At 48.3% G+C, this 19,462-nt stretch overlaps 1 pseudogene; it reads left to right on the plus strand.

The window, feature by feature from the left end:
- The first annotated feature begins 17,924 nt into the window (after positions 1-17,924).
- Positions 17,925-19,462, plus strand: part of LOC112116443 — a 162,473-nt pseudogene continuing 160,935 nt past the window's right edge.

Consider the following 19,462-nt stretch of genomic DNA (forward strand, 5'->3'; position numbering starts at 1 on the left):
TGCTCCCAGCTCAGCAGAGATGCAAGTGAAGAGTATTTCAGTCAGAGAACTGGTTACTCCCCCCCCCCCCCAGGAGGAAGATCTGCCTGTCTGAGAGCTCCCATTGGCTGCTGGAGGAACACACACACACACAAATTGACCACAGGTCTATCATTAACTTTATCTGCTGTTGATGACTTGACACTTTGAATGGCAATTGTCAAGCTGTATCCATGACTCCTGGGCAGCACGGCTGCCCCCAGGGGATGAGAGGTAGTTACTTTGAACCTTCACCTGGTACAAATGCACAGAGGGTATAAACCCTATATCCATGTGAGCATATGGAAAAAGTAAAACCGCTCTCAGTGGAAGTGAAGAGCAGGCGGGGCAGGAACTGACAGGGTGTCCTGAGCCCCATCACACACAGCTGAGCCAGCAGCCGCAGAGGAGACTTGCAGCTGATGGGGAGTATGGAGTTCCCCACATTCACGGGGGTGTCTGGGGAGCTGGAAGGGGTGTGAGGCACAAAGGAAGGAGGCAGCATGCCAGCTGGGGTGGGGGAATGGGAAATGAGTTAACTGGGCACTTCTCAGCAGAGAACCAGTAGAGTCAGGGCTGTGAGGTTCTGGGAGTTGTCTCCAAAGTCAGTGGGTAATATAGCTCCCGTCCTGAGAGTCAGTCCATGCCAAGGCCTGCTGACGCAGGGTAAGCCGTAGGATCGGGGGGCTATGGAGTGTTGCTAACTCTTGTGATTTTTATCACAAATCTCATGATACTTGGAGTTTTCCTTAAAGCTCCAGCTGCTGGAGTCTGAGGATGACATGAGAATCCCAGTTTCCATTTATATATATCTAAAGTTTCTAGTCCTCGTGGTTGTGGAAAAAACATGAAAAGCCCCACAAAATTATTTTTAAAAAACTAAACGATTTTTAAGCTCATCTCATGATATTTTGGGGCTGGAGGCCTTATTTCTGAGTGCTTGGAACTGGCAACACTGCTTCTGAGTGTACATTCATTTTCAACTGGTGGCTGGAAATCAGTTGCCAGGTGAGGGAGTGCAGCCTAGTGGCCCGTGCACAGGACTGGGACTCAGGGAGCCGGGGCCAGGCATTCTCCGCGGAGAGCCTGAGTCTGTTTCTTAGACTTCTCAGGCACGGTTTATAGCTCATCTTTTTTCTCAGGCTTTTGCCGGGGGAGAACATCCCTACAGAACAATGAAGCCAAAACAGGTCTGGTTTGGGGCCAGAGGAGGAGCAGGAAGTTTGAAGCAACCAGACCTTTTTCCTTTTGATTTCTCTTTGTAATAGAGCTAGAAATAAACGGTCTCTAGTAATGACCCACTTGAGGGAGCTAGAGGGCAATTTACTACAGACGGTCGGATTTAATGATGAGGTTCGTGTTTAGAGAGGGAGGACGCCTTGCGATGCTGTAAACCTGCCGTGCTCCAGGCTTTGAGTCCCTCTCTTTAGAATTTTACACTGACGCCGTTCACCGTAGCCTCCATTCGCCTTCCATGTAGAATCAAGAGCAAACTTGGAGTGGAGCAGAGATTTTTGAACTGTTTCACTCTACTGGCAGGTTGGGCTGGTTATCTGTAGAAGACCCTGCCATCTGTGCTGGCCATACCCAAGGGCTGGTGAAATGAACCAACTTCTTGGTCTGCGTTCTTGGTCTGGTATGGCACCGGAACCCTTCTCTGTCCTTACACTGTGGAGTGAGGTCTCCATCGTTCCTTATAAGGACTCTCTTTGCATAGGATATAAAGAAGCAGAGTTGGTGTGCTTACGAAGAGCCCCCGACACATGGCTTTTCTTCTCTTTACATAAAGATTGCTAATTTACAGTTTATGATGATGATAATCTCATCCAAGTGACCTGTTTATTACTGCGCTGAATAAGTCTCTCCAGTGCTTGTCCCCGGGAAGCAACAGCCAAATCAACCAGTGCTAGCATTAATTTTGCAGATAACGTGTTAATCTCACCCCCAGACTCACCCACCTGTTCTTTCTCTTTTACTGGGCAGCTTTTGCTTAAGTGACACCAGAAGGACGGGTCTGTGGTTGGGACTTTGGCATTGGGCCCAGAACTCCTGGGTTCCTTCCGTTCCTGGATCTGCCATCGACTCCATGTGTCCCTTGGACAAGTCACTTCATTTCTGTGTGTGTCAGTTCCTCACCTGTGAAACGGAGGCAATACTTTGTGTCTCCCGCTCTCTGTCTGTCTTGGCTGTTTAGACTGCGAGCTCTTCCTGGCAGGCACTGTCTTGTGTGCTGTGTAGGTACAGTGCTCCAGGTGCTGCTGTCATGTAGGCCATGGGCCTGAAGCCCTGGAGAACAGGGAGCTCTGTGGACACTGCTGGTGAACAGGAAGAAGAGTGGCCCAGAGCTGCTTGAGAATTGCAGAGGGGCCGGGACTCCAAAGGGGAACTCTCTGCTTCCTTCTGCCGGAGAGCAAGGGGAGGTGACTGAGTGGGCCAGGCCTCATTTGCATTTCAGTTATGGAACAGTTTGGGGCATTTTGATTAAAATCCAGGGAAGTTTTGAGTTTGGGGCTTATAAACTGTTACTGACCCCAGTGGGAAGTGAAGGGACAAGAGGCACACACCACATGTGCCGGGGTCACCCTGACCGAGACTAACATCAGGAAGAGGTGGGTAAGGGAGTCTGGCTAAGGCTAAGAGAAAAAAGAGTCGTAGATGTTGCTGCGTACTCTTTGCTGAGACTGTTAGCAAACAGCAGGTCCGAGGGAGCTTCCAGGTGAGCCGTGGTGTAGAGAGAGCAACGGTCTATGTATCTGATGATGAAAGCTGAAATCACGCCGGCTGGGTAGAGTCTCCAGAGCAGCCCTGACCTTCCAGCATCCTTGGACTCCACCAACCCAAGCGTACAAACTGTGAGCGGAGAACTGGGGGGGAGGGACATGGCTATAATGCACCAGCCACTCACATGCACCAGCAGACAACTGAGATTGGGGCTAGTGTTAAGACAGCCTGGGGCAGGGCAGAGTCTTGCCTAATAATGTTAATTTATTAATTGCCTCTGGTTTTCCCAAATTTAGTCTGTTGTCCCCCCCCCTTTTCCTTTCCTCTCAATAACATTATTTGTTTTAAGCCCCTGGACTCAGTGCTTGTGTGTGGGGAAGTTTGTCTCTCAAGGGCCTGCAGGTTTCTGGATGGGGGTGTGACCTAGTGTTGTTTAAGGTTTTTGAGAAGGAGCTCCTAGAAAGCTGGACCTGGCTGTTTTTGCTGCTGACAATACCTGGTAGAAGAGTTACAGTAATCATTATAATCAGAGTGTTTAGGCCTAAGGATTAGCCATATTCAAGGCGTTAGGGTTGAGGTTTTTTGTGTGTGTGTGTTAGTAGGCAAAGTTGATGAGGACTCAGGTATTTCATTGATGCCTACTGTGTTCAGAGAAAAAGGACTTTGTACATTCTTTGTAAATGACCAGGATTATATCGAACAACAGGAGCTAGTTTTTTTGCTCACAGTTCCAAGCCTCTTCCAGCTAGCACTCTGCCCAAAACTCTATCCCTAGGCTTTTTCTCAGGGCCACGCTGCCAGTGCTTGTTCTGGCTGTCTCTTTGGCTTTCTGCAGCCCTGCTTCTCTCTCACACAGCTGCAGTACAAAATATCTCCTGCCCCTGTGCTTGTTATCAGAACCCAGGAAATCCCTTGGAGTTCATGGCCCTGCCACTGCCCAGGTTTGTATATGGTCTGGTCCTTGGGCAGTGGTTTCCCATTGTATGCGCTAGTACTAACCATAGAGACATTTAATTGTTCCTTCATTTAGCCTGAATGGATGACAGCCACTATGGTCAACAGACTCAATGAGGCCGTGTGACTGACCAACGCACAGCGTAACAACAACAATAATAATGTATTTGATCACAGCTGGACCCATATTTTGCTCTCTGAGGCATTTTGCAACTCATACTGGTTCCACTGGAAGTAACAAGCATGTACCCAAGGGTGGAATTTGGCCTATAGTATTCTAAGGAAATACTCCAACTGTTTCCATGTGGCATTCTCATTTTGGAATGCAATTGTCCCTGATCTGAGCGTACGTGTCAGGTAGGGTGACCAGATAGCAAGTGTGAAAAATCGGGATGAGGATGGGGGGTAATAGGCGCCTATATAAGAAAAAGCCCCAAATATTGGGACTGTCCCTATAAAATTGGGACATCTGGTCACCCTAATGTCAGGTAAGACCAATTTCAAATAGTGAGTCAGGTTCTCTTCTTATTTCAACCCCTCTGGCACCATGAACATTGATCTGGCCCACCTTATCTGGAAATATTAACTGCTGAAACCAGTGCAAAAGATCTCCTGTAGACAAACATGAATCCCCTATCCCCATCACTGGAGGTTTTGAAGAACAGGTTGGACAAACACTTGTCAGGGATGGTCTAGATTCACTTGGTCTTGTCTCATCGCAGAGGGATGCACTAGATGACCTCTCAAGGTCCCTTCCAGCCTGACATTTCTATGGTTCTATGATTTCTATGAAGCACACAGGGTGCCCCAAGGGGTGTTTTCTGCTCCATAATATCACATTCTGTAATAGTTTCTTTAGGTGCAGGGATCCCTTGCGTGGGACCCGGGCTGGGTGGGAAATTCTCTTCCTGCCCTGTGAGAATTTTCAAGAGTACAAATATTTTTCCTGTCCCAAATCAGGACAAGAAACTGAACCGCGTTGTTGTTGCTTCAGAAAAGTTTTCGGTTTGGGGGTCAATCAAAATGTTTTGTTTCAATTTTGACCTTTTTTCTTTCTTTCTTTTTTTTACAACTGTTTATTTGTGTGTGTCTGCCTTAGCTAAAATTTCAAAAGGAAAAGTCACTTTGACTTGAAAAACAAAGCTTTTTATTTTGAAAATGTCAAAAGAGGATGTTCTGTCAATTTCAAAACGTTTTTTCCTCCAGAAATATTTCAAGTCAGGAGATTTGTCAGAACTGACCTTTTTTTATGAGCAGTTTTGGTTTCCACAAATGGGCATTTTTCAGTGGAGTAAATAGTTTTTCAAAGATTTCCATCCATCTCTGTGAGAGACAGCTCTTCCAGGTTATTCTCCGACACAGGGCTGAATATTAACTGAAAAAGAAAGGTGAACCTATTATCCATAGACAAACATTGTATCTGGTATAAACAAACTGTTCTCTCTGACCTACTCTAAAACTAACTTACGAGTCTTCTGCATTGGGCTAGATTACATAGAGGTGAATTACTAGCGCTACAGAATCATCTTGTTTACTTCCCTTTGAACAACTGATATTTATCACAAGCCCTATGTGATTGTCTCTACTGATATGGATTGTTAGATGCGAGGATTCACAGTAGCATCTGATAATTAAAAAAAATAACCACTCTCCTTATTATCTATGCAGGACTGATCTAACGATGCACTTATCTTCATCTTGTTTTTCTGTTGAAGAAGCAAAGCATGCAGTACATAAGTCTGATTTTTCATGCCGTTTTGCATGCAGGTAGAATTTGGTTTTGAAGAAATCAGCCCAGCTCCGATTCTCAGCTGCCAAAGTAAATCTAGAATGATGCCTGTTGACATCAGGGGAGTTACTCCACATTCACACCGGTGTAAATGAGACCAGAGTTTGGTCCCGTATAGACAATTAACTCATTTTTCATTTGTGATGTTAGATGTTCCGACTGCATTAATGGAACAATAGGGACTGCAAGAATAATACATTTCATTAATTTTTGCATGCATTTGGAGAGTGAAAGGAGCTAGTGGATGCACTTGTACTCTGAGAAAAGTTTTAATTAAGACACATTTGCCAGTGTCAATAGTTTTTTTGGTTTTAATCTTTTTCACATTACCAAGCCTTCACGAGGGTCCCCAGGGTGACTGCTTCAGATGGGTTTGTTTTAATGAAGGATCTGGACGGTGTAGAGGATTAGGTTACCGGCTTCAATGTAGAAGTCACTGAATTTCAGTGTTTGGCAGACTTATTCCTTAAAAAGCATGTATTGGTTCAGCAGAGTGCTAGGAAGGGACAAGTTCTCACCCTTTGCACCCAGGGTACGTCTGCACTGCAGTCAGAGGGGTGATGGCAGCAGGTGTAGACACGTAGCTCAAGTAACACTGGCAGTGAAGCTGCGGCAGCACGGGCTAGGCCCGCCCGCCCTGGGCTCAGGGTACATAAGCGAGCTAGATCAAAGTTAGCTGGGGTGTGTCGACACCTGCTGCAATCACACCTCTGATTGCAGTGTAGACAGCCTTAGAACATAAGAACGGCCATACTGGATCAGACCAAAAGGGGTCCATCTAGCCCAGTATCCTGTCTTCCGACAGTGGCCAAAGCCAGGTGCCCCAGAGGGAATGAACAGAAGAGGGAATCCTCAAGTGATCCATCCCGTCGCCCATTCCCCGCTTCTGGCAAACAGAGGCTAGGGACACCATCCTTGCCCCTCCTGGCTAATAGCCATTGATGGACCTATCCTCCATGAACTTATCTAGTTATTTTTTGAACCCTGTTATAGTCTTGGCCGTCACAACCTCCTCTGGCACCATAGGACTGGCTAAGACTCAGCAGTTTGGTGGGGCCACCTGCGTGCTCTGTGCTGGGGAGGAAGGAAAGTCCAGGGCCGCTGGGAGAAGGAACTGGGTCCGGAGATGATTGTCCCCACTTTCCTTTGCCAGGAGCCACCCCTCTCGCCTACCACTAGTCCTGTCCGCTTACAGCTGCTTCCTTCTGCTCTGACTCCATCCCTCAGCCCCGGGAGCTGGAGCCGGAGCGACTGCGGTGGAGACATTCCAGCCCTGAAGTAGGAGGGGTGGCTCCACGGGAGACACTGTTCCCTGTCTCCCACAGCAGCAGCGCCGTGCCCTGCAAGAGCAAACACTCGGGCTCCGTCTTTGCTGCCTGGCCTGGAGCTCTCTCCCTCCAGGTATTGATCTAGGGGTATGTCTGCGTAACAGCTGGGCGGTGCGAGTCCTGGCGTGGGGACTGCTTAAGAGAGCCGGCTAGAAATAACAGGGTGGCCGTGGCGGCCCCTGCTGCAGCCCAGGCTAGCTGCCTGAGTCCCCAGGGGTCGTGCGATTGCTCTCGCATGGCTCTGCAGACATACCCGTGAATCCTCCTGGAGCCCAGGCACAGGTCACTGATGTAACTACATCCAGGCCAGCCCTGTCCCCCCACCTGCCTTGATGTAAAACCCCCACAGCTTTTCTGCAGCGAAATCACATCTGTGTGTGGGGACGGCGGGAAGCAGGGCCCCTCAACTGTTTGCTACTGTGTTGCTGTTTCCCCTCTATGGGGCTGTAGGATACACAAATTTCACTCCTGGCTTGCCCCTTTTATCTTCTTTATATGACTGCACATCCCCTGCATTCCCTCTCCCAGGCATTTTAAATGTATACTACAGTGACAGTCAGTTTGTCTTCAGCCACAGTGGTGGCATTAAAAAGGAAACATTTATTTTATTGAGGTGCGGGTTTTGGTTTTACAGTAGCACCTGGGTTCACCTATTACTCATTTCATCCCGATGTTTACTTTTAGCAGCTCAGTGAGATGAAGCGTTCCACTTTTAGGAAACTTCTCAGCCCATTAATAACCCTCAGCGCCACCTGCTCCCTCCCGAAGGATATCTTAAATGTAAATTAGCAATTTGTATTGAGTTCCGTCTGTGGATCCCTTTTTAATGAGGGGGTTAGACTAGACCAGAGGTCACTGAACAGTGAATTGGGCACTCGGGAGACCTGGATTTCATTCCCAACTCTGCCACTGACTTGCTGGGCGGCCTTGGATAAATCACTTCCTCTCTCTGAGCCTCTGTTTCCACTCCCAGCCTTTCTCTTGGCTGTTTGGATTGTAAACGCTTTGGGGGCAGAGACCGTTTTTACAATGCATCAGTGCAGTGCCCAGCACCATGGATTCCTGACCTCTCCTGGAGCTTTTGTGGGTGAAAAGCACTGAAACAATGTGGGTAAGTTTCATTATACTTCTTTTAGAGGGGGGACAGACAGGTGAAGTGACTTACCCAAGGATACAGTGCGAGTCGGGGGCAGAAGCCAGAGTGCAGAACGTTTCCTGACTCCTAGTCCAGTGCTCTGTTCACTGCCACACCCAGTCTCTCTGCTCAGCATGTGAAGGTTGGGAGTTTTACTACGAATTCAGAGTAGATCTCTGAGTGAGATTCATTAAGGCCCTGGTCCTGCCAATGCTTATGCACATAAGTAACTTTATACATGAGACTTGCCCCAAAATCATGTGGGCAAGTGTCTGCAGGATCAGTGGGTTAGTGTGAAATACCAAGGAATGGTAGATACTGTGCATGGTCTAACAATACTATCCACATTTTCATTAATGGCTTGAATGATGGAGTGGCGAGTGCGCTTATAAAATTTCCGGATGACACCCAGCTGGGAGGGGTTGCAGGCACTTTGGAGACAGGATTAGAAATCAAAACAGCCTTGACAAATTGGAGAATTGGTCTGAAATTAACAAGATGAAATTCAATAAAGACAAGTGCAAAGTACTCCACTTAGGAAGAAAAAATCAAATGTACAGCTATGAACTGGGGGCTAACTGGCTAGGCAGTCATACTGCTGAACAGGATCTGAGTGGTCTGGTGGATGAATGAGTCAACAATGTGATTCAGCGGCAAAAAAGGCTAATAACTTGGGATGCATTAACAGGGGTGTGGTAATTGTTCTGCTCTACTCAGCACTGGTGAGGTCCCAGCTGGAGCACTGTGTGCAGTTCTGGGCACCGCACTCCAGGAAAGGTCAAACTGGAGAGAGTCCAGAGGAGAGCAAATGATCAAAGGTTTAGGAAACCTGAGCTGTGAGGAAAGGTAAACAAGTCCAGTTTTTTCAGTTTTGAGAAAAGAAGAGCGAGGGGGGACCTGATTTCAGTCTTCAGATATGTGAAGGGCCGTTCTAAAGAAAACAGGGATCAGTTGTTCTCCATGGCCACCGAAGGAAGGACAAGAGGAAATGGGTTTGATCTGCAGCAAGGCAGATTTAGGTGAGCTATTAGGAAAAGCTTTCTAACCCTCAGGGCAGTTACGCTCTGGAACAGGGAGGTTGTGGAATCCCCATCACTGGAGGGTTTTAAGAACCGGTTGGACTAACCCCTGTCAGGGATGGTTTAGGGTTATTGGTCCTGCCTCAGGGCTGGGGGCTGGACTTGGTGACCTCTCAAGATCTCTTCCAGCCCCACATTGCTACGAATCTGACTACATTTCCAAACTAGCAAGACTCATTACAGTAAGTTATTAATGCTGTAGCATATGGGCACCCTGCGTGCTCAACCAGTCCAGTCAAACTCCCATTGCAATCTGCAGGAGTCTTTCCATTGACTTCAACTGCAGCTGAATTGTGTGATGTAGCTTTTAGTTTTAACTAATTCAAGTGCTGGAATTAGCACTATTTGTGTACTGTCATGACACTAATTTAATCATGAATTCCTTTATTAAATCCAAAGGCCCAATGATATTTATACAGTTGCTATAAACAAGCTGAAAAGGCCTAAATAAGAAGGAATTTACTACATCCAAATATTGACAAAACATTTATAAGCATTTGATCAAGATACTTACAAACAGGCTAACCCCAGGAGTGCTTAGAGCCAACTGCTCAGTTCCAGCATGGTCAGGCAATGAACCTTTTCAGAGTTTATTTTTTATATCCTTTAACAAACAAGTGATGTCATTGCCAATTATCAAACCTTAGCGAAGTCTGGATGAAGCAACTTTTTATAATACATGAAACCAACTTACATAGCCAGTTATTGACCCTGCCTGGTGCCCAGTTAACTATGTCTTGTTTCCACTACTTTAGCCCACACTGTAAATAAAAAAGCACCGGTATTTTGAAGGACCACTACAAGTTTAACACAACAGCTCCTCTTTCCTATGAGCTCATTCTTTTTGGACATGTGCTTTGGGCCTATTGCTCATGCTAATAGATCAATGCAATTTAAAACCATAGTTCACCCAGGTCTAATGAGGGACTGTGTTCCTACATCAGGTATATTCTTATCTGATCAGTTCTCGTATACATGAATTTTAGCGTACTGGGTTTAGTTACTTTTACCAGGCTTCCATCAGTTAAGGGGTTTCTCTGAATCAGCAAAGAGATTTCCATTAAGAGCCGTATCTCAAGTTCCCGTTCATTTGAATAAACACCCCACACTTCAGTAACTTCACATTCTAGCCAATTAGCCAATCCAGTACATGTCCAACATGGGCATTGCAATTGAAGGACTCCATGCTGGATTTAATTAGGCAAAATGTAAATCTGAGCAAATCAATGCAAATCCTTTATCATGAATGCAAATTAATAGAGTGCAAGTAGTTAATAGCAGTACATTTTAATGGCATGGGACACATACAACAGCCATGGGTTTCCATCCACTGAGCACCAGCCACACACACACACACACACACACACACGCAATAGAAGCCAGACCTCCCAAGTCTGAGCCTAGTGCCTGAGTTACAATCTCAGAAGTGACAGTGTAAAAATAAGCGTCTAACCAATAACAGTACATCAATGCCACACGTCTGTGGCCAAGCAGTGCTCTGGAGGTTCCAGTTCCAGATGAGTACAGGCGAAAGCACAGAGAACAGAGACGGCTTCAGAACCAAAGATTTGCCCCATTCTGTTTTCACCTCCTTTCAGCCGTTCCCCCAGGTGGTCCTGCACGCTCACCAGCGATTGACCTCTGACGGGAAGACTGAAAGGTGCTGCTGTCTTTAGAGCCTGTGGGACATCCAGCAGGGGGTCACTTTTGAGCAGCACCGTGCTTGTGAGCTACTCCCACACCCAGGGTCACCGCTCGTCCTGAGGAACGAGGGACTCAGTCTGGGAGGTGAGCCCAAGTCTGATGCAGACGGGTGGATTGTTACAGCTATGGGGAGATTTTTTCAAAGGCACCAGCTGACTCCCATTTGTGCCTTTGAAATCTCCTCCTAGGCCCCCAGTTCAGCCTCTGGACAAGACACAAGAGCAGAGGGTTTGCCAGACTAGATCAGACCTGATGTCCACCACGCCTGGCATCCCATCTCTGACAGCGACCAGCTGTGCATCCTTCCGAGGACTGTCCCCACAAGGCAGCAGATGTTCATAAAGGGTGTGAAAAGTGAAAGCTAAATAGCATCTAATTCCCATGGACCCAGGGCTTGTGATTTGCTTGCTCAGTTATAAAGGGGCGTTGTCAGCATGCTGTGCCTTGGGCTGGCTGGCTTGGACCAGCACCTGCTCCTTGGGGAGGGGGTGTGGAGTGATTTAGGAAGCATCGCCTTAGGTGAACGAAGTCCCAGTCCCCACGGACAGTTCTCTGGGCATCCCAGTCCCCTGGCACCTCTGGATGGCGCTAACCTCAGTGCCTACGGCCACCTCCATGGGAACAGCCTGTCCTGAGAGCCTCATCCCTCAGCCTTTAGATAGACGAGCAGCCCCATTGTTACATGCTCCTCAGCAGGGTGGTCAGCACATGGGCTGGCCTAGCTGTCAGCCGGCATTGCTGACCCCGAGACATTGCTGTGTTCGTCCCACCCACCTTCCTTCCACACCACACGTTCACTGAGTGTACCTCCCTCGGCGCTTGAGAGGCGAGGCCAAGATAATGCCACGCGAGCGGGAAGGGCAGGGCTGTGCTCTGATGGGCGCATTGCTTGAAAAGACCGGCTGTCGAGCCCAGCTGACAGTTGGGATTATTTGGTGCTGTTGTTGACAGGGTGGAGATGGAGGGATCTTCCGGCTGGGATATAGAAATAGATACAGCAGAGAGCATGAGTCTGGAGAGATGTGATGTCAGTTCACTGGTACATTCAGTACAGTACGTGACTGGGAAACACCAACTTCTTTAAAGAAGATCTACACTACACACCATCTGATGCGTTTGGTTGAGAAGCAGGTGGCTTGGAGAGGAAGGGATCAGATGTCAGAGAGCTGTTCTAGTTCCAGAGACAGTCCCTTCATCTCTCTGGAAATGAAGGTCGTCTGCGGGTGGGATTTTCAGAAACAGTCTGTTGGTGTGACTGGGATGCCATCTCCAGACGTGGCCGTCCCACCCTCGGTCCCCTGGCTCTCCCTGTCACTTTCCACAGTGCAAAGCATTGAAAATAAGATTCCCCTTCTGGGTCTAACGTACTGAGTCTTTATGCACCAATTCCAGTGGCTCTTCCCTCTTGGATCTGGGATCCCACAGCCCTCCAAGTGGCTCTGGTGCTGTGCTACTCTCTGGTCCCTCCTGTTTCCCTCCAGCAGTTCCACTCAGGCTGTCAACCAGAACAAAACCTTCCTCACCATCGCCCTTGCTCCCAGGTCTCTGCTGTGGCGCAGTCTCCCAGCCTCCCTCCCCAGGACTCCACTTCCGTTCTTTCTCCTGGGCTGTCTCCTTGAGTCTCTCAGCAGTTTCTGCAGGAGCTTCCACCTCCGGCGCCTCCATTATCTACCCAGAGGCCTGGCCGGGGCACGTGGTGACATGGCCAACTCTCCACAAGTTGGGCCGAGACTTGTCATGTTAATTTAGATGGAATACATGGGCCAAAGATGTTAACAGAACCCAGTCACTGTCCAGCGTTAAACCATGTAAAGCCAGGGCTGGGCTGTTGGTATCCAGAGACCTCCACCTGCTCAGCGCTTGGCACAAACGCCACTCAGCAGCCTTTGAACTTTTTCCTTCTTTCCTGTATCTTCAACAAAAACAGTTCAAGCCTTTGAAATGTGAGGTGTGTAGTCAGGCTGTCATTTGAACAGTGTCCCTGACTCCCTTTCCCTTTAGCTGGAGAGCGTTTTTAGGAGGAAAACCCCCCTTGTCTGACAGTCTCTTAGCTGGTATCAAAGATGGTCATAACTGTCCTCTGGGGAAAAGAGCAGAAGTGAATTGAGTTGGGCTGGATCTGTTGCTGCTGTTAAAGTCTGATCCTGTTTTATTTCAGGTGGTGGTTGGGATTTAGATGTCATCTGGGTCCCCTCTTTGGCCCGTTCTGGTCAGGCCATCCCTCAGGGTTAGGACGGAGAAGGTCTGGGGACCCAGGAGATGGGGAGGATGGCAGCCATGGTGGTGAAACTCACCCCAGTAGCCTCCACCTGCTCTTCCGTTTAGGGCTCGGGGAAGATGAACGAAGCTGGGCTGTGATGAGTTGAGCTGGGATGAGAAGCTGACGGGTCAGGAGCCAGGGTTTTTCAAAGTTTCCTTTCTAAGAACCCCCAAAAGGGTTGGGGTGGGATAGTCCATCCCTGCATCATTTTGCTCACCAATTAAATCCAGTTCTGGAAGGCCAAATTTGGCAGAGGTGACTTAGTTCCCACATTTTCTTATTTACCGAGTATGAGCTCATCTGGTCCTTGAATGTCAGTAGCCCTCTGTTTGGACTAGCGCAGTTTCTCTGTCTGGTTTCCTTGCACCCGTGATAACATTGATCCTTGTCAAAAACTTGACCTATTTTTCAGGCTGGTTGCAATGTCTTATGAACTTTCACACACTTTTCATAATTGAGTTTGGGGTAACTTTTTAGGCTGAGACGAGTAAGTGGGATGGGGTGGGAGAAACAGGATCATGGGATGAGCACCATTCTTAGCCTGTCAGGAGCCGCAGGGACATCTCACCACCTGCCTAGCTGCGGGAGATAGACCAACACTAACTGACTTTGAGAATCCCACTCTGTAACGCTCTGCTGCTGGGGACAGCTCCTCAATTACAGCTAAACTGTAGATGGGGGGGCTGGGGGGCCGCACAAAGGAAACTTCGCACAGCAGCTTTGCACTCCCCTTTCATCCTGTCTGGGGGGAGGAGGGGTGGGGCCAATCCCTCTGTGCTATGTTAGAGTAGCCCAAGGGCTGCTCTAGTTTCAGTTGGGCTTCAACAGCCACAGGGAGCCGAAAGTGCAAGGGGAGATCAGCGTCCTGTTATGCCTCCTTTCCCCCAGCCACTGCCTCGTCCCCCTGCTAGGCCAGCGGCAGAGTGCGCTACGTCAGCTCTATGCCCCTGTAGGACCAGCCTCACGCTGTCCTCTCCAGGCTGGCTTAGAACTAGGTTACACTGGCGGGGTACCCCGGCCACCCCATCAGGAGCTCTGGAGACTGCATAGCTAGGATGCTGGGCCAGCTGGAATCAGTCAGCCCAGTCTACACAGGCTGAGGGTCTGTATCTAGGAGACATTCAGGGGGAGGAACTATTCACTCTCACCGAACAGATGCTGTAGAGGGACATTCCCCTAAGCTCGTATTCATAGCACACTAATAACCAGGATGATGAAGCAAAGAGCTAAGATAACTGACCTAGCCAGCGAGTTATCTGGCTATGCACAAGCTCTCCACAGCAGCAATTGAACAAGGGACAGTGGCCAGCTAAGACGATACAAAAGGCAGCTTTCTTGCTGTCCTCTCTCTCGTGGAACAAGCTGGAGTCTCACCAGAAGTTTGTAGGGAATTCTTCATGCCGCATGCATGCGTTCCAGAAGCCAGCCTGCCACGCCTCCCCCAGGATTTATTAGTGTTGTGGGCATCATGTGCAACATCTTTCTGATAGCCTGGGATTGGAGCAGTGACGCACACGTCTCACTGCTCTGCCACCTCAGGGTCATGTTTGGGTTTTATATTCAAATTAGAGAGAGGCAGAAGGGTCCCGTGGTTAGGGTGCTACCATGGCATTAGAGAGTGGGGTTCAACTCCCTGCTCTGCCACAGATTTCCTGTGTGACCGTTGGCAAGTCACTTATCCGCTCTGTGCCTCAGTTTCCCCATCTATACAAGGGGATCATAGCCCTGTCCCACCTCCCAGGGTGTTGTGAGGGGATATACATTAGCGATGGTGAGGTGTTCGGATACTATAGCAATAGAGGCTATATGAAACAGATGGTTACCTCACGGGTTCCCTTTCCCTATGCCTTCTTTGGACTTCACGGAGCAGCAGCAGCAGCGTGTCAGTAAACAACTGAGCTGGGCCTGGGTGTGTGTTTTGCTGGAGAAGGTAACTGGGATCTAACCAACGGAGAGGGTCTGGAAATTTTGGCTCCAGACACCCCGAACGTGGCAGCTTTGGATCCCATGCACATGCCCTCCAGGTGCATTCAGTCAGGAAGCGGGTTTCATTTAGAATGATGTACTGCAGCCTCCCACAGAGACACCTCGTGGCTGCATGATGTACTGCCAGTAGCATCCGCACAGCTGGGGCTGTGGGTGTCATAATGGCTGGTGGCTCTTCTTTAAAGGGCATTGCTGGACCCACGTCAGTATATGCACCCCAAACCCAGGGCACCAGCTGCTACATAGTCCCTCTGCACTGCCAACAATTCAGGCTGTGGCTTAGAAGCCACAGCACAGCCCCAAGTTCATAAAGCAAAACGCTAGCTGCTGAAATACATCACCAAAGAAATTTAATTAAATGCATTCTATAGAGAAGAGTTTAAAGAATCAATCTGTACTTAATTATCTTCCATGTGATTGTCAATACTAGTTTCCCTTTGGAGGGAGTGGATGAATCTTCTAACTGCATTTGGTCTTTTTCCTTCAGCAACAATTGATCGGCATAACAAGGAATAAATATATTGCCTCAAAACTTTACACAGCCATAATAGGGGCAATTTTGCATGGAGATTAAATGAAAAAAAAATCACGTGTATAGCAAAGCTGCCAGTTCTGTGCTTGTGGCTGTTCTGTTATGCAGCTAGCAGGGGGTATTAACAGCTTTTCATTGGAAAAAACAAACAAACAAAAAACATCCCTCTTGTGGCATTGCTGAAACCAGCCTTTAAGATCCAGTGTCTACCCAAGGAAGAGACAAGCATGATTAGGGGGGTTCCTTTCATGAAGAGCTTTTAGAGACAAGAGACACCATCCCTCCAAACATGTAGCTCCTCACATCATGTCAGTTGTAAAAGGAACCTGCTTTTTTAAATGTCTGTCTGGTAAATAAAACGTTTTAGCAAGAGAAGGCAAATCCTCCAGAACGGACTGGGTATTTATATTGATAAGAGGATCATCAAGAGTTATAATAATAAGAATTAAAAAATAATTCAGAAGTTCTAGAAGGCTGGTCCAGTAGCTAGGGCACGTGCCTAGGACTTGGAAGACTTGAATTCAATTTCCAGCTGAACCACAGACTTCTTGAGTGACCTTGGGCATGTCACTTAGTCTCTCTGTGCCTCTGCTTCCTATTAGTAAAATGGGAATAATGCCCTGCCTCCGAAGGGTGTTGTGAGGATAAATACATTATTGATTGGGAAGTACTTTGAGATCTACTGATAGCAAACACTTTATAAGAGCTAGGTAGTATTATATAAACTCACATGCTTCAGGGCCTAAACTAACCTCTCGCTAATGGAGGTCAGGAAGGAATTTTCTCTCGGGGCAGCTTACTCCATCATGGCTTCTTGCAGGATTTCTACACCTTCCTCTGAAGCTGCCGGTGATGGCCACTGCCGGGGACAGAATCCTGGACTAGCTGGATCAGGAGTCTGAGCCAGTCTGACTGCTCCTGTGTTCCAGAGTTAGTTGGAAATTTACTGTTGGATTTATTTTTTTGATGGAAAATGTGGTTTATGCAAGATCAGAATCCTCAGATTTTGCCAAAAAAATTCAGTTTTCCTTTGGGAAAATAAACAAAACATTTTTGTTCTCACATACTGTGGTGATGAGTGTGGTATAAAAACTTATATAGAATAGAATAGATTCAACCCTAATCTCTGCATCCCTGAGCTGCCGCGGTGCCTAATGGGAACTGTAGTTTAGGTACCTCATGCAGACATTCTCCCCATTTCCCATGATGCATTGCAGTCACAGACTCCCCTGATGCACTGTGGGAGCTCACGAGGAAGTGAAATAATGTTGCATAATCCAAAAATTTCCTCTCCAGGCCAGATGGAAAGTGCCAGGCTGTGGGAAGCCATATGGGCAGCCCTTAATCCTATTGAGCTAATGAAGAAACTGCTGCAGATTAAAACGCTTTCCCTGTGCTGGGTTTGCTTCCTCCACCAATTGATTCTCAGTAGAGCTGGTTGAAAATTTTTCGGTGTAACAGCTTTCCCTCACAAACTGTGGTGCCATTGAAAACAAATGTTTCACAGGAACGTGCCGGTTTTAACTAATTTTTCAATGAAAAGTTTAAAAACTATTCAAAATGGAACATTTAATTTCAACTTCACTTCTCAATTCCTTTTCCCATTTACCTGGGGTTGGAGGTGCCCACGTTTCTTCCTCACTCCTTCCAGCCCACAGCACAGGCTCATAGGTCTTGGCGTTCCGGTTCTTTTCCCTTCAAACTTCTCTTGATGGTCTTTCCATTATGTCCTTGGTCTTCCACCTCCTTTCTTGCTATCCTTTTCCTCCCATGCTTTCTTTGCTGGTCACCTTCTCCCATTCTTGCCACATGTGCGCTCCAGCTGATCTATGACTGAGAGTCCCAAATTCATCTCCTCACTAACTTCTCCCACGTGCACTCTGTCTACCCTCCCTTTGCCTGCCATTCTCCTCAGTATATTTTCTTCTCCCTGTATCATCTTCATCTCTGTAAGACCCACCTTCCCCCACGTTGTGCCCCTTCTGAATTCAGGTTCTCAAAAAGGGGGTCTGGCCCCCATGTTTAAAAATGGGGGGGTGGCTGTTTGGACCCTCCATCTCCAGTGCCTATGGTTGAAATTGTAGCTTGGATGGACCCACAAGCGGGGGTCTCTCTGCAGAAGTGGAAGATGGTAAATACTTGTCAAACATTAGATCCCACTACATGGTGCTGAGGGAGGTCTGGTGATAGAAGCGTGCTGCTATCTGTCACTAATTGACCTGAAGGCCCCCGGGCCCTTTTCCTTGGGATGGCAGTTTGCTTTGGAATCCCAGCAGTGAAGGAGAACTGCTGGGATTCTGAGCAAATTGTGACTCTCCTGCTAACATAACTGCAGGTTTTACTGCAAAGCTGCCATGATAGCAAATTAACGCCAGACTGTAACTCACCATCAGTAGTGCCATGTGTCTGAGTGGCGGGATGCCTTGGGCTGCAACACTGGAGACCCACAGGGAAGCCAACGTCAGTAACCCAGAGGATTTTCTCTGGCACATGTAAGCCAACGTAATGTTCTATCATCTTCTGGTGAATTTAAATGGAAGACGCAGTGTGAGTGCGGGAGGGCTGGTTTGTGAAGGGTTCTTTGAATGGCGAAGGCTCGGACAATGCTGATGGGATCTAGTGAATGAAAGGCAGAGTTTAAGAGCTGGCAATCAAAGTAACATGGTGTTTCCTGCTCAGAAATCCCAGGAGGCCTTGTCTTGAGGGATTCACTCAGTTTCACCAGTTCCGGGCAGCATAAACATTTTGACCAGTATCCGGTTGTATCTGGGGAGAGATGATGCCCTTAGACCCAGCCCTCCGCAACGGGAGGCGTATAAGTTACACCGTCCCGGGAGCCATTGTGCTCCAGAGACACCCCTCTGAGTCGCCCTGTCTCCCTTGCTTGCCCCCCCCGGTGGAGGGGTAGGAATTTGCTGCAGGCCTGCACCAGCTGGAAATTGCCACAGCTGTGCCGGGGAGTGAGTGGGGAGTGAGCCATTCCCCACCCTCATGGACTGAGGAAGTCGTGAGTGAGTGATTGGGCAGCCCTTTGCTTACTGCCCCGCGCTACACTCAGGGCCCAAACAAACTGTGTAGGGATGAAGAGGGGAGGGGGTCTTCGTACTCCGGCTGACTTCCCTGTGCAGGTGCTGGCAGAAAGGGCAGATTAAGCTGCCCACATGAGTTGTCATAAGGCGTCAATGTTAAACTTGGCTGTGGTGCATTTGCTACTGGGCGAAGCGGGGGAGGCTGGGTCCCCCCGTCCGACAGCCACATGGTGAGTGAATGAGCCAGGCAAGAATCCAATCGCGTCCTTTGCAACGAGGACCAGGCTAGCAATGACTTTGTGCTGCATATGACAAGAGAAAATTAAATGTGAACTCTGTGCCAGCCAATAAATCTCCCAGGAGCCCTGTGTGTCTGGGCACAGCGCCTTGGCCAGGGGCAGACCAGGATGAAAACATCTCTGATCTTCCTTATTTGTTCCCTCTCCCTCCCTCTGAGAGATTCAAAGCCCCATTGGCTTCTGGTAGCCCTGCCCTCCCTGGTTATAAAGTGCTGTGTTCACCCAGGCAGGGGTTTCTCAGCAAGGAAAGCGGGTGGTGAACACTAAATACCTCTGAACTGCTCACAATCAAACCACACAGTGGGGGGAAAATATAAGAGCCTTGCAGAACCAGATAGAGTAAATGATAATAATGACTGAGCGTTCGGAGTGAGGATTTATAGCAGCCAACAGATGTGAGATCTCTAGAGCAGAGAAGATGGAACAGCGGGAAGAATCAGTGTAGAGTAGCTTGTGCTTTCTGCACTTAATATTCCAGGGAGGGCTACAGCTCTTGTAAAATACCCCACGGGTTAGTTTGAGAGCGGGGGTGGGGTACTGAACTTTCTAGCCCTGCACAGGGGCTGTGTGATGGGTATCAGAGGACGGTGCATAGCAGGGTTTTCCGAAGAGCACATCCCTGGAGGCG

The sequence above is a fragment of the Terrapene carolina genome, unplaced genomic scaffold (assembly GCF_002925995.2).
Source record: "Terrapene carolina triunguis isolate 2854851 unplaced genomic scaffold, T_m_triunguis-2.0 Scaffold132, whole genome shotgun sequence".
Classification (NCBI taxonomy): Eukaryota; Metazoa; Chordata; order Testudines; family Emydidae; genus Terrapene; species Terrapene triunguis.